General features: G+C 38.0%; 1 pseudogene; it reads right to left on the reverse strand.

Annotated features, from left to right (window-relative positions):
• Positions 1-588: 588 nt before the first annotated feature.
• LOC132533551 (small nucleolar RNA U3) lies at positions 589-784 on the reverse strand (annotated as a pseudogene).
• Between the last annotated feature and the right edge of the window lie 2,303 nt (positions 785-3,087).

Raw genomic sequence — 3,087 nt, forward strand, 5'->3', positions numbered from 1 at the left:
AATAGAAGGGGAAAAAACCAGACATCACTCTGGTACATGTGCTGTTGGGGACTGAACTCAAGTCCCCCATGCTTGAAAGTCCAATGCTTTATCTACTGTGCCACCTCTCAGACCACTGCCTCTCTCCTTCTCTATAACCTCCTTCCTTCTCAATTTCTGGCTGTCTTTATCTAATAAATAAATACATAAGGACAATAATAAAAGGAAGAAAAATATAAATGATATATATTTAAAAAATACATATTTAAGTACCCTCAATATATTAAATACATGTATAAATATTTATTTATGTAAACATATAGGGTATATGCTTATAAAAATATATGATATATATTTTTTCAAATTAATTCTATGGACTTAATTATCTTACCTCTCCTATAACATCGCTGGGTTGGATCAGTAGTTCTCAGATGTTTGTCTGCTTCTAGGTAGATAAAGATTTCCTGATTTAAGAGAGCCGGGTAGTGGCATGCAAGGTTAAGCACACATAGTACTAAGTGTAGGATCTGGGTTTGAGCCTCACCTTCAGGGGGTCACTTCACAAGCTGCAAAGCCAGTCTGCAGGTGTCAATTTTTCTCTCTCCCTCTCTCCCTCTCCCTTCTCTTTCAATTTCTCTCCCAATAAAATGGAAAACAAAGGCCACCAGGAGTGACAACTCTGTAGGATTAAAAAAAAATTCCTAATTTAGTCTAAGAGATTTTAATTAGGAGGTCTGTAGTGGACCTCAGAATGTTCATTTTTCTAGTAACAAACTATAGAAATGATCCCTGAAAGTATAGTCTTTGAATGTTCATTTTTCTACAAGTAAATCAAATGACAGAAACAAATAGTTTGTAGACCACAATTCTACAAAATTTGTTAAGATGGTCATTTACTTTGTAAATCATTCCACAAACTTTTACTGAGTATCTAGTAAGTACTATGATATGTGCCCGGGGGTATAGTCATGAGAAAAACAGACCAATCTTAGCTCTTCTTGAGTTTCATCCAAAAGTGTATATCTGATAGGCCTAGACCTTTAACAGACCCCTCTCTCCACCATCACTGGTCACTTCCATCAAGAGTGTCATCGTAAGTCCTTTTGTGGGCCTCTCCAGGACCTTGCCTTCATTATAAAGTAGCAATTGTAAGGACTGCCCCACTTTTGAAAGGGAGGCTGGGTCATCCTACTCTGCCACTCGAGGAAGACTGGTTCTGAAATGAGTGCAACCTAGAATGTTCCCAGCTGTGACCACAGACTGCTACTGCCAGGGACTAGGAGTTTATATAGGCTTCTTGCTAAATATGAGTATACGTGGGCCCTGGGTCAGATTGATGTGGTAAACAGTTAATTGTATTTATCTATTTTCTTCAAGTTTGGGAGCTACTCTGTCCTAATGCAGTCTTCTAGTTCTATTCTCAACTCTGAGTACACCTTCCCAGACAACATTTTTAACCCACTTCCATGTTAACTATCAAGCTCAGGCAAAAATCACTAAAGTCATGGACCCTAGGAAGATATTTAAAATAGAATTCCTAGCTTTTTACCATCCTAAAATCCCTATATCACCTGCTTTCTTCCTGCTTTCCTACTTGCTGGTTACTATTTATTAAAAATCTTGTCCTGCCTCATAACTTACTGCCTTTCAGCTACCAACTTGCAGATGTGATTCCATCTTGAACTCCATGGGAATGGGGCCAGGATAGAGCTTTTTATGTATTAACCACTTTAATTCTCATAAGACAGTTTTGATATGGGTCCTGAAGAGACTGGGCTTGGACTTATGTGACCCTGGGCATAGAGAGAGGGCAATATGAATTTCTTTTTATTTTATTTCATTCTATTTTAAATATTTATTTATTTTCCTTTTTGCTGTTCTTTTATTATTTTTTTTAAATTTATTTCTTTATTGGGGAATTAATGTTTTACATTCAACAGTAAATACTATAGTTTGTACATGCATAACATTCCCCAGTTTCCCATTTAACAATACAACCCCCACTATGTCATTTATCATCCTTCATGGACGTGTATTCTCCCCACCCACCCACCCCAGAGTCTTTTACTTTGGTGCAATACGCCAATTCCATTTCAGGTTCTACTTGTGTTTTCTTTTCTAATCTTGTTTTTCAACTTCGGCCTGAGAGTGAGATCATCCCATATTCATCCTTCTGTTTCTGACTTATTTCACTCAACATGATTTTTTCAAGGTCCATCCAAGATCGGCTGAAAACGGTGAAGTCACCATTTTTTACAGCTGAGTAGTATTCCATTGTGTATACAGACCATGACTTGCTCAGCCACTCATCTGTTGTTGGACACCTGGGTTGTTTCCAGGTTTTGGCTATTACAAATTGTGCTGCCAAGAACATATGTGTACACAGATCTTTTTGGATGGGTGTGTTGGGTTCCTTAGGATATATCCCCAGGAGAGGAATTGCAGGATCATAGGTAGGTCCATTTCTAGCCTTCTGAGAGTTCTCCAGACTGTTCTCCACAGAGGTTAGACCAATTTGCATTCCCACCAGCAGTGCAGGAGGGTTCCTTTGACCCACAACTTCTCCAGCATTTGCTGCTATTACCTTTTCTGATGTATGACATTCTCACAGGAGTGCAGTGATATCTCATTGTTGTCTTTATTTGCATTTCTCTGACAATCAGAGAATTGGAGCACTTTTTCATGTGTTTCTCAGCCTTTTGGATCTCTTCTGTGGTGAATATTCTGTCCAAGTCCTCCCCCCATTTTTGGATGGGGTTATTTGTTGTATTGTTGTTGAGTCTGGCAAGCTCTTTATATATGTTGGTTATTAAACTCTTATCTGATGTATGGCGTGTAAAGATCTTCTCCCATTCTGTGAGGGGTCTCTTGGTTTGGGTAGTGGTTTCTTTTGCTGTGAAGAAGCTTTTTAATTTGATGTAGTCCCATAGGTTTATACTTGCCTTAGTCTTCTTTGTAATTGGATTCGTTTCATTGAAAATGTCTTTAAAATTTATGTGGAAAAGAGTTCTGCCAATATTTTCCTCTAAGTATTTGATAGTTTGTGGTCTAACATCCAATTCCTTGATCCACTTGGAATTTACTTTTGTATTTGGTGAAATACAGTGA

Source organism: Erinaceus europaeus, chromosome 16, assembly GCF_950295315.1.
Source record: "Erinaceus europaeus chromosome 16, mEriEur2.1, whole genome shotgun sequence".
NCBI lineage: Eukaryota > Metazoa > Chordata > Mammalia > Eulipotyphla > Erinaceidae > Erinaceus > Erinaceus europaeus.